Genomic DNA, 12217 nt, shown 5'->3' on the forward strand with positions numbered 1-12217 from the left:
AGAACACTCTGCAGAATTGGACTGCCTCTAGCTATGACTAATCTACAGTAAGCCTAACGTTGATAACTGACATCAGAGCCTCAATGCCACGGGGAAGCCACATGGCTCTCCTTAGTTCATTTAACACCAGTCCTGGGGTCCAACCTTGAGCCTGCCCTTGAGGTCAGAGATATTAAAGGCTGTGACAGCAGCAGATGTAAAGCCAGGCTAATAATCTCCACCATCAGCCTCCTGCAAAAATACACAGAACGAGGAGAAGCGCGGTGGGGGGCGGGAGTGAGGAAGCGAAAAGCTGTAAAGCTTGCTGATCTGGAAACACTGAGGTGAAGGAATGGGGGGCCGACCTGTCAGACCAATGTTTGGATAGCCTTAACGAAACAAGCTTAGAACTGCTGTGACCTAGACACGTCGGGAAATACTGTCCCGAGATGAAGTGACAGATAGTGCATGAGCCATCCTTGCATTATTGCACTATTCATATGTCATTGTAGATATAACTCGCTGTGATCCTTGCTTGTTGCATCCTAGTTCGTATTGTAGTATTATCTGCACTTTCTGTAAACTATACTGTATTTCAATATGGATCTTGCATTGTAATACTGTACTGTCCTGTAACACCTGTAAGTCACCTTCAATAATCAATAATAATAATAATAATAATAATAATAATAATAATAATAATAATGTAATAGGCCTATCTTAGTGTTGTATGTGAAAATGCACATATTACACAAGATATTTTCTGTATGTGGTACTATGTCATGTATGAGGTCCCTTTCATTGGTTAGTTAGAAGTTTGAACCATTAGCAATGCCATAGACAGTATACCTAGCTCTATTTCATCACCATGCATATAAAACCCATGGCTGTATTATTTGTTCTACCCAATTTCTGCTGCAGTAACAGCACAGCCTGTTTTCATTCTGCATTGTGTTTGTCACGCAATATTTACAATAACCCAAACGCTGACTGCCGGGAGCTATCAAGCTTGACAAGGCAACAGAGAGTTTCCACATTCTTACAGGGACTACAGCATTTAAACAGATTGAAATCAAATGCAATCCTTATATGTTTTGTCACATAGGAATGGCAGGGATACATTATGATCAGGCTCTAGCACTGTGCACTGGTATGCAGGGCCAGCAGGCTATGCGTTTGTTACAAAGGGAAAGAGCTTTTCGCTGAACCTTAAGATTTCCGAATACCACTTTTCAGGAACTGTCAAAACAACATTCCCGATGTTTCCCCTTGATTAGCCTCAGGATCCTTGAACCCTGTCTGTTTAAGGAGCCTGATGCCTCCCACCCACAGCCACTGGAGCTGTCAGAGTACTGAGACACAGTGTTGGGGTTGTGACAGCCTTGTGTGGGGCCCGTGAACTCTGAGACAGGAGGGTGGGCCATCAAACAAATGGGTGTGAAAGTATTTACAGTGCTGGTGTTGCTGCAAGCATCATTCAACCAACTGAACTATTTCTACTTAACTAATGACTGCTGCTTAGACAAATGGTGTAGTGCTCTGAGCATTCACTGGGAGATTTTCATGCTGCAATCAACATGTTTCTCTGAGCACAGACCTTCTTCTTTGCATAAGTTAACTGAATTAGCATTTATTTCCTGCTAGAACTGACCCATAGAGATAAAAGATAATTACCGCTGGTAATCCACTGTAGTGTGACTGACATGTGGGCGGCATTTCATTCCCAATCCGTTGCTGGTAAGGCTGTGGTCTGCTAATGGCTTTGCAAGGCTTTCCTCAAGGTAACATTATAACGGCACTCCAATAAGGTTTTATTGAGCTGAATCCAAACACATGCTCCGCTCCTTCACCCCTGCATTGACCTGCCCCCTCCTGTGCTGTTCCTCCATGGTCTCAATGCAGGAGAGAGGGAGGAAATGCAACAAGACTCCCCCCAGTACAACCCTGAAGGTGGCAGGGGGGGCGAGGTGTGCACAATTCAACAAAAAAACACAGTGATGAAAATAACTTTTGGCACCTGAATTCAACTCGAATGCTATGGGAAGCTAATCGATGAGATCCTTTTATCCGTGTTGCTGTTTCCTGGAAGTTCCCCTTCGTTTTAGCACTGCACAGTTATGACTGAGTGTTTAAAGTGATGGGTGATTAACAATGGAGAGGAACAGCTTGGCAAACCTGACTGAGCCACACAAGCATGCCACAAAATAACCTGCTCCTGTTGCAACAGTTGCCTCTCTGCGAGATTCCCTCGCCCTGTTAAGGCTGGGAGCCTCTATCTTCAACAGTGTTTGGTATAAATAACACACAGTAGTAACCCAACACCAATATAAAAGACAAAATGTTTTTAATGACTTGGCAGGAAAAAAAAGACTTGCTAGTGTTTTCCAGGACTGCATTCTGTATCGATTTGGCTATTTTAACTTTCCCTTACGCAGTTCATTTCAAAACACAACCAAGGAGAGGGGGTGGGGGGGTGGGGAATCTTTTTGCATGATATAACCCTAACCTACCCCCCTGAAACAATTGTGTACTTACATATATGCAAAAAGATTTACCCATTAAGAAGTACATTGTAACTATGCATAATAACATTGTCTCTGCGTGTAAGTACACATGCATTTACTAACTACTGTGTTAATGTGCAGTAATTAGAGACAGCTAATGTTTATACATTACAACATACTTGCAGCGTCAGGTTGGTAACTATAGGCAAGTGTTTCATCTATATAGTTTGTGTTTAATACAGTTTGGACCGCATTGAATACAGCACCATGTCATGTCTTAGAAAAGAACAGCTCATTACTGAAGTTTCTTTGGAAAACTAAATTGAAAGAAAGCCTGATCTATTGAACCAGGATGACATACTGCTGCTGTGTCTATCTGGCTGCTGCAAGGCTGTTAGCATTGATCTGCTCCCTGTGTTTTTTGAAATTGCTGACTGATACTCACATATTTCTTGCTCCATGCTTCTGTTCATTAATTTCAGCTGCAGTTGGCCTGTCTGTAGTGAGTCAGGTGGGGGGATGCTGGCCTCCTCACTTGTTAACGTACTTTCACAATCCCTGCAGGCTGATTTCAATTTGATTTCCGATTCCAGGAGCTTTAGTTAAAGAAGTATTTATTATAAGCAGTTAGCACAGTTGGTATCCTACATTTTGTGATCATACTTTATTAACTAGGTTCTGTTGTCAAGCCTCCCAAATAAACGGTGCAAATGCTTTTAAAAAAAATGCAATTTAAAAAGAAAAAATTGCCAGCTATAAAACAGGATTAAAGGCAGAGGGGTTTTTTTTTCCTTCCAGAAAATCACTACTCACGCTCATTTTGAATTGAAAGACACCGTACTAACGATCATATTAGAATAACAATGCAGAGGCATTGACGCCATTAAACGCATTGCCTGAAGCCGTTCCACCTGGCAGCGCATCACAGCTCAGGAGCTCAGCAAGAGCGTGATCTCCAAAGAAAACCAGACACTAGAGCAGCTGGAAGTCTGCTATTTCAACATGGTAACACTTTACATGAAGTGTCTCTGATTACTGTGTACTTACATTGTAGTTACATAGTAAATGCATTTGTGCTTCCACATCATTACAATAGTATTATGCATAGTTACAATATACTTAATGGGTAGATCGTTTTGCACACTATATGCAAGTACACAATTGTATCAGAAAAGGGTTAGGGTTAGGGTTATATCATGCAAAAAATGTACACATGTACAGTATATTGTAAACTATGCATAATAACATTGTAATGAGGTGTCAGTACACATGCATTTACTAAGAAACTACAATGTAAATACACAGTAATTAGAGACCCTTCGGGTAACGTGTGTCAACATTTGCCCAAAAGGGAAAGTCAAAAATGAACGATACAATCTATGAGGCTCTGGGAGTCCAAAGGGGGCCCCTGTTTTCCATTGTGAGTAGAAATACAGGGACTGGTGCTCCTCGCTGAGAGAGGAAGGTGTCAGGGGTTACAGCCCACCCTCCTCCCGACCCTCTAATTGGACACAGACGCTTCGGATTTGACCTCAGTGCTCCTCACATCAGGGGATCCCAGCTACCTGACCCTGTGACATTAAACTACCATTACTGGAAATGTCAGCCTACGAAACACACCGTTACAGCACATGCACCAGCAAACTAGGAGGCTTGGTTTCCTAGGGTGCTACGGAGGTAGGGTTCCACAGCACTGTGTAAGCAATGGGAAGCTTGAGAAGTATGCACCAGTTGTATAGCAGTTTGATCCATTTAAGGTTTTACTGCAAACTTGACTAGCTAACAAGCTACTAACTTGATGGTATACAGTAGGAATTGCTGGTAAAAAAAAAAAAAAGCCAAAGCACAGTTATGCAAAATGTAACAAACTTGGTAAACTGCAAAACAATCTTGCAACTTTACTACAGGAAACGTTTCCAAGGGTCTGGGTTTGTAATCCCACTCAGTGTTGATTCTTTACATTTTTTTGCAGTGAGTTTAAAGGCATTGCTTATTGTTCTCTGAGAAAACTGCACAGCAAACCAAGAGCTGCCTCATCATTTCTGTCAGGTATTCACTGGCCCCTAGAGTGGGCTTGAGCTGTGTTTTAAAGAGGCAAGCGGACAGCGTTTCGTATTGAATATCAGATTTAGATTAAAAAGTGTGTTTCAGAGGCTCCCTCAGTGGGTATCAACATTCCCTGACAAGCTTTCTAAATCACAGACGCGCTGCTCAGGGAACTCCCTCGCTGCTTTAAAACAAATTGCACATGTTCTTGTTGTAAGGATTGGTACTGATAACCTGGCAACGCTGAATGGGTTAGTTATGATTTCAGTCTTTTATTTCACTTAATGAATGTATTAGTGTGTGAGTGCGGCTTACACATGCTGGTACATACCGGATAACCAAAAAACTCAGAGAGACCCCAGCACTCAGTCACAAGTCCAATTCCCAGCTGTAGTTTATGGATCAGCTAGAACTAAAGCCATCAAGTACATTTCTAAGGACCATTCCCAATGTCCGATGTTGCTGATCTCAGGTGCATGCTGGGAATGTGTTCTTGCTGACAGCCATGCTCTTGAGACTACCCTTGTAAAAGTGTCCCTAGTATAAGCACAGCAAAGCGTTATAAAGCATAGTGAAGGCAGTCTAAAGCATTGGAAACCATTGGACAATAGCGAGGCATGGTAAAGCGTATTAATAAACATGGCAAACCATGCTAAACGCATAGTATAACCATGGGAAAACTGCAAAAATACACTGCAGAAATACTATGGTAAGCTTGTATAAGGACAGTAATCGTGCACCAGCAGTAAGATCAAAGTTTACTTAAACATAAGTAACATACATAAGCTTTTCAAAATCATTGAAACAGCACAGTGCTCATTGAGAAATCATGGTGTGCTGAACGGCCCCTTCCGAAGAGTGTTGAGCTTAAGTAGACACACTGTCACTGTATTCATGGATATACTGTATATATATATATATATATATATATATATATATATATATATATATATATATATATATATATATATATCTCAATCAGTGCTAAGATAATACTGAGCACATTGCTATTAATTATAGACAGAGTGGCTGCCAGTGCTATTAATACCAGGCACTTATGAGGAGCATCACTTTGGCATGAATGAGGCGACACAACATATCGGACACAGCAATGACTAGAGCCGCGAGAGACACTTAGCAGATGATCCTGTCATTAAGGTGATGCTGCAATCAGGATAAAAGAAACCCTTCCAAGTCAATGTAATCACTGCTGGCATGCATAGACCGTAATCAGGCTGGGCTTCAATTGGATTGCTTTTACCCCCAGAAGCATCCATTTAACCACAGCAAAGGTTAAACTTAAAGGGGCTTCATGTTCAATTATTTGTAATGTGAATGCAGGTTTTTTTTTCTTCTTTTTTGTATAACAATAAATGCATTCCTTTGCATCAGTAAAATAATGCTATAGAGATTGGGTATAGATTAAATGCATTGATTAAACATTTCCTTGGCATGCGTGTTTTGAATTTGGAAAGAATGATCAAATGAAAGCAGCCCTGAATGAATCCTTTTGTAAATCTAAGCAATTATATCTACTTGTGTGATGATTCATCAATCATACTTTATTTCAAGATATGCAGTAAGTGTAGCCTCCAGCTCACAGTGGAATATCACATGGAATTTTGCATGGGTCCCACCAAGCTTATATCTGGGAGTTTCAAACACTGAGCTTCCTTCCTGATGACAGGATCCTATGGATCTGCAGTTTAAGCTCATTCCCTTAGAGCCTTGCAATCTGTGTGAACTGTTAAACTATTGTTCTGTCAGCAGAGTGATTAACCTTCATTGATCGAACCCAGGCTTCACCCCCTATCTCTGTCTATCAGGATTGGAAGATTCTCCTAATCCTGTTTGCCAAATCCTTCTAAGAAGCGAATCAATACAGCCAACAACTCATCTGCGGGCATTGATAAAGGCACAGCCACTACCAGAAGCCTGCTTTACTCATCTTCAGTTAGCAAAATGTCATTGTCAGTGCAAACATTTTCCTGCTCTGTTGCCCTGGGGTGACCCAGAATAGATCCACTGACTCTCATTATCTCGCAGTCAGTTGCAGTGACAGTGAATATCGTGCTGGAAGTTCTTGCAATGTCTGTTTCGCTGTAACATCCAACAATAATTGGGAATAATTGGAACATTTACTGTGTACTTCATGCTGGCATTATTTTCAGTTTGAAATAGAAATGTCACCTCACTGCTGTAACACACCTACTGCCCCAGGAGGACTAAAGACCAACAGTCTGTATTGTTTCATCTGCCATGTAGCACATTTTTGGTTCAGCCACTAGAGGTGCCACGATGCGAGATACAGTATTCAAATATGTAATTACAAACTTAAAAGTTGAACATCAATCAGTGGAATCCCTAGACTGTAATTAATAATACTGAATAATGCATGCAGAATATTTAGTGTATTAATAAATTCAAGTCTAAATAAGCTCCAGTTTCCCTTATCCCATTAATGCACATTCAAAGCTGTCAAACAGTTTTACCTCAACATAGCCGCATTAATATTCACATTCCACTCTGCTGATTAATCCCTTCCAGCACAGCCAGTCCCAGATGGGCTCTAATGAACGACGGTAGGGATGTTTAAACAAGGCTTAATTCCTCTTGATCTCACACCTTATACATTTGTTCCCATTTAACAGGAACAGACAGCATGCCCCATTAACTGTATTGCATTGTCTGACACATTAGAATAGAGAGGAGTGGGGGGATGCTGCTTACAAGACTGCGCTCATTAAGAGCATGCAAAGAGTCTCAATTCCATGTGGAATCTCAGCTCCCTGGAATCCACGCTCAGCGTTTAAATCTGTGCTCTTCATCCGTGGATGCTGGAACCCGAATCTCCCCGGTGCATCGCTGCTAAGGTTAGGAACTAATGGTATTTTAATGTAGCAGGATGATTTGTTTATTGCCTCTCCCAATCACAGAGCTCATCAGATCCGGACCCCACCATTACCTAAATAACCTTAAACACGCTCTACTGTGATTAAAATGTCATTTGAGGCTGCTCTTCAACTGCACCTGCAGTATTCCATGAGTCTTATAGGGTATGCAATCCCACCGCTTACACAGGTCTTAATAGTGAGCACAGGAAACATGTATTTACATTTTTAAAACATGATACTGCTAGGTTAAAGAAAGAGACACCGATTTGTCTTTTGCCTCGTTTCCTCTGCCTCTCCCCAGGTACAGCAGGCCGGTCTGGGCGAGGTGAATAAACTAAAAACAGCCACAAATGCTCGTTCAGCTTCGCTTGTTTGCATATATCATATTGCATGTTGCATATTGACCAATCCTGCCGCACTGCTGAATCCTGAATCTGCTGTTCATCTCAAGCGAGCTTTGCGGCTGCTTATATTTATGAAAAGCCGATCCTCCTCGTTCTCACTGTCCCCCCGCGAGGACTGCGCTGTGTGGCAGATGATTATAAAGCAGCCGTGTCCTCCATTGAAGTAACCTACTGCCTTCCTTCCAGACAGATCATTGGCCAGCCGCCCCTGCATCTGCTGCCTGGAATGGAACCAACCCCTTGATGTTTACCAGAAGCCACTGAGAACAACTCAATCAAGACTGAATCAAGCGAGAACTCACCTGTTCCAGAATCCTGCAATCCAAAATGAGAATTCTGCAGCTGAACGGACAGCATTCCAGGGATCGTCACATCAGAACCTCTCCATTTGGTTCCTTCCTACACTTTCATTCTAATTGCTCTGGGCCTGACGGAAAGCTTTGTTGAAAACCACCGGGATCCTGTTACATTACTACTGTAGCACCTGGAAGAAACCCAAGCAGAAGCAGGATCAGACTTCAGCATTACCAGGCAATGGCAACACAGTGGATTGGAAACACATAGAGGTGCTGACACAGCAGCGCACTGGCTGGTACAGAAATCCCATGGGATCACAATGGATTACCAGTATGCATTAGATTATACAATTTAAATATCATTGTCCACTAATGAAAATGTTAACCACTGTAGGACCACACCAATAGCTGTGATCATTAGAGGTGCCACCTGATCATCCAGGGACACTAAAAGATCACTATTTTGAATGTTATACTTCCACACCCATGTAGATTATTGCACCTCAGGGCCAGCACCGTAAATTGAGCACAAGTTAGATAAACCTCCGTCCGATTGCTGTCCTTCTTCAAGGGTAGAGAACGAGACGAGGTAATAACAGCAGATTATCCTTAACCTTGGCGTCCTGGTGAAGATGGACTCTAATCGAAGAGGTGTCCGTGCATTGCAATCGAGGAGACTGGGAGCGAAGGCACGCAGCTTGTGCAAAATCATTGAGGTCCTTTGATTTCTCATTACAGTCCCCACAGAATGTGTCCCGCGGGGTTTTAGAATGGAGATGCCTCTCTAAATGACTTGGTAATTCACTTTAAGCAGGCGTGCTCGGGTGATAGGGGCTGGGAGGAACGCACGATGCTGCACTCTCAGACCCATTAGAGGATGAAACCTGAGTCCACACTTCCTCACTCATTACCTGAATTAATTCATAATTCCATTAAGGGAGGGAGGCTGAAGGAATAAGCAGATAATGAATCCCTTTCTCGCATTGATTTCTTTAATTTCATCCTGACCCTGGTGGATTCTGTCTGATCCTTCTTATTGTTACACTACAGTAAATCCCCCACACTCTGATCTCAACACTGCGTCTTCATGAATACTCACACAGAGAGGAATGTCACACTTCAGTCTCCATATAGAATCTGGAGATCGTTAACCATCCGACAACTTATCAAACAATGCTTTCTATTTTTTTTTTTAAATGTCACCGTGTGAATAGAGGCTTGGTGGTCATTAGTTTAAAAAAGGGGCTTGTTACCAGGAGGTTCAACCCCAGCTCAGCCCCTGACTCACTGTGTGTGACCCTGAGCAAGTCACTTAAACTCTTTGTGCTCCGTCCTTCGGATGAGTAAAACCGAGGTCCTATTGGAAGCAGTGGTGATGCATAGTTCACCCCCTAGTCTCTGTAAGTCACTTGGGATAAAAGCATCTGCTAAATGATGATGATAATAATAATAATAATAATAATAATAATAATAATAATAATAATAATAATAATAATAATAATAATAATAATAATAATAGATCAAGCAACACATTTGAAACAATCTCGATTTGCTCTGCTTAGTGAAAATTCATTCAGATATTTTTGGAACCTTTTTGGATCCCTCCCTGTCAGGAGCGATGATGCTTGCTCTGCAGATCTGAGTGCATTCTATTCCTTAAATGAGAAGAGGTGAACGGCCTATTTTCCAAATGAGATGTGGGTATCCACGGTTACCCTCGACTACACTCCTGCCTGAAAGAGAAACCCTGGGTTGCTACACATCTGATAGGAGTTTGAAATGCACAAGAAACTATTTATCTTCGATTTTCACCCCGTCGAGCCAAGACACCCATAACACACATGAAACTGGCCACTTCTATATGCTGGGAGTTTAGAAAAGGCACAATGTCATTTATATACTGCATGTTAAGAGGCTCCACGGTATCTGGGTGTGTCTATGATTTCATTTCCTGTTTCATCACACGTTGTTACCCACTCCCAGGGCAAAGCGGATGTCTCCTTCTGAAGGAAAAAAAAAAAATTTTCGCTGGCTTTCCATTCCGCTGTAAAATCCCCTCATGGATCGCGCTCTCCTTATCAAGAGTTTGATCTCCACTTTTATAATTTAAGGTAAACACAGCGTTCCTTGTGTTTTGGAACCAATAGCTCTGCTCATGACCTCCCACTCTGCCAAGAGTTGCCTTTTATGTATATATCCAAACATTAAATCACAGTTTTATACCAAAACCTTTAACTTAAACTTCATTTTAATCTTAAAGTCACTCCCGTGTTGTGAAACTGCTCTCCAGTGCCCCAGGGGACAGATTGCAATATTATTTCTCTGTACAATAGGTGCTTGTCAAAGTGTTGATGTTCCCCCAGTGTTCATCAGAGGACAAACCTGCATCTGTGTGCGTCCGTGTGAAGTATGAACACTTTGTTTAGAGCAAATGGGAACCATGCTAATCAGAAACCAGCCTGGAGCACCAGCTCCTCCTGCCAGCGGGTCGGAAAACAAGACTGGAATAAAAGAACCAATGTTAAAAATGTATATCACTACCCTGATTAAAATAAATAATTGGAAAATTAAAACATATGAGGCATACAAATTTAAATGCAGCTGCTCCTGAGCTGTACAGTGGGAAAGAGGGAAACAGCATCATTCTTCCCACTGGCTATACGCAGTATGGAAGTGCATGTCAAGGCACTGGCTATACCCCCTGCAGTATGGAAGTGCATGTCAAGGCACTGGCTATACCCCTTGCAGTATGGAAGTGCATGTCAAGGCACTGGCTATACCCCCTGCAGTATGGAAGTGCATGTCAAGGCACTGGCTATACCCCTTGCAGTATGGAAGTGCATGTCAAGGCACTGGCTATACCCCTTGCAGTGTGGAAGTGCATGTCAAGGCACTGGCTATACCCCTTGCAGTATGGAAGTGCATGTCAAGGCACTGGCTATACCCCTTGCAGTATGGAAGTGCATGTCACGGCACTGGCTATACCCCTTGCAGTATGGAAGTGCATGTCAAGGCACTGGCTATACCCCCTTGCAGTATGGAAGTGCATGTCAAGGCACTGGCTATACCCCCTTGCAGTATGGAAGTGCATGTCAAGGCACTGGCTATACCCCTTGCAGTATGGAAGTGCATGTCAAGGCACTGGCTATACCCCCTTGCAGTATGGAAGTGCATGTCACGGCACTGGCTATACCCCTTGCAGTATGGAAGTGCATGTCAAGGCACTGGCTATACCCCCTTGCAGTATGGAAGTGCATGTCAAGGCACTGGCTATACCCCCTTGCAGTATGGAAGTGCATGTCAAGGCACTGGCTATACCCCTTGCAGTATGGAAGTGCATGTCAAGGCACTGGCTATACCCCCTTGCAGTATGGAAGTGCATGTCAAGGCACTGGCTATACCCCTTGCAGTATGGAAGTGCATGTCAAGGCACTGGCTATACCCCTTGTAGTATGGAAGTGCATGTCAAGGCACTGGCTATACCCCCTTGCAGTATGGAAGTGCATGTCAAGGCACTGGCTATACCCCTTGCAGTATGGAAGTGCATGTCAAGGCACTGGCTATACCCCTTGCAGTATGGAAGTGCATGTCAAGGCACTGGCTATACCCCTTGTAGTATGGAAGTGCATGTCAAGGCACTGGCTATACCCCTTGCAGTATGGAAGTGCATGTCAAGGCACTGGCTATACCCCTTGCAGTATGGAAGTGCATGTCAAGGCGCTGGCTATACCCCTTGCAGTATGGAAGTGCATGTCAAGGCACTGGCTATACCCCTTGCAGTATGGAAGTGCATGTCAAGGCACTGGCTATACCCCTTGCAGTATGGAAGTGCATGTCAAGGCACTGGCTATACCCCTTGCAGTATGGAAGTGCATGTCAAGGCACTGGCTATACCCCTTGCAGTATGGAAGTGCATGTCAAGGCACTGGCTATACCCCCTTGCAGTATGGAAGTGCATGTCAAGGCGCTGGCTATACCCCTTGTAGTATGGAAGTGCATGTCAAGGCGCTGGCTATACCCCCTGCAGTATGGAAGTGCATGTCAAGGCGCTGGCTATACCCCTTGTAGTATGGAAGTGCATGTCAAGGCACTGG

Source organism: Acipenser ruthenus, chromosome 49 (genome assembly GCF_902713425.1).
Source record: "Acipenser ruthenus chromosome 49, fAciRut3.2 maternal haplotype, whole genome shotgun sequence".
Taxonomy (NCBI): domain Eukaryota; kingdom Metazoa; phylum Chordata; class Actinopteri; order Acipenseriformes; family Acipenseridae; genus Acipenser; species Acipenser ruthenus.